This window comes from Neopelma chrysocephalum, unplaced genomic scaffold (assembly GCF_003984885.1).
Source record: "Neopelma chrysocephalum unplaced genomic scaffold, ASM398488v2 Primary Assembly neopelma1_76938, whole genome shotgun sequence".
NCBI lineage: Eukaryota > Metazoa > Chordata > Aves > Passeriformes > Pipridae > Neopelma > Neopelma chrysocephalum.
Window position 1 is genome coordinate 1 of NW_020909993.1, and position 599 is coordinate 599.

The window sequence follows — 599 nt, forward strand, 5'->3', positions numbered from 1 at the left end:
CCCCCCCTCCACGGCCCCCCAACCCCTGCTCACCTCCACCACGGCCTCCTTCATCACCTCCAGGTTCTTCCGGGGGGGGGCTCCCCGGTCTCGTAGAAGGCCAAGCGCTCCTCCACCTGCTCCCGCAGCTTGTCCCCGAACACGCTGGTGGGGACCTCTGCGGGAGGGGATAGACAAGGACATGGAGAGGAAGTGCTGGGGGGATGGAGAGGGAGGGGAACGTGCTGGGGGGGTGGAGGAGGCGGTGATGATGGTGAGGTGTGAGGATGATGGTGGGGGCCCGTGTCGGAGGTGATGTCACTGTGCCAACCTGACCCGCTGTGGAGGCAAAAGACTGATTTAATGAGTCTGATCCGACCAGTGCCGGGGGTGGGGACGGGCCCTGGGACCCTCCCCACACTGATGCCCCCCCCATGTGTCCCCCAGGCCAACGAGGTGGTGGCTGAGGTGAAGAGGAGGCAGGAGAAGAAGGAGAAGAAGAAGAAGAAGCGGGAGAAGCGGCGGCTGGAGGCCCTGGCAGCGGCCGCCGAGGAGGCAAAGGAGGAGAACTCTGTGATGGAGACAGAGGTGAGGAGGGGGCTGGGGGTGGGACCCTCGTG

General features: G+C 65.6%; 1 non-coding gene across 1 annotated transcript; it reads left to right on the forward strand.

The window, feature by feature from the left end:
• The first annotated feature begins 286 nt into the window (after positions 1 to 286).
• LOC113979372 lies at positions 287 to 355 on the forward strand. The gene has a single exon (XR_003537845.1). It is a non-coding gene; the product is annotated as a small nucleolar RNA SNORD57 (small nucleolar RNA).
• The last annotated feature ends 244 nt before the right edge of the window (positions 356 to 599 follow it).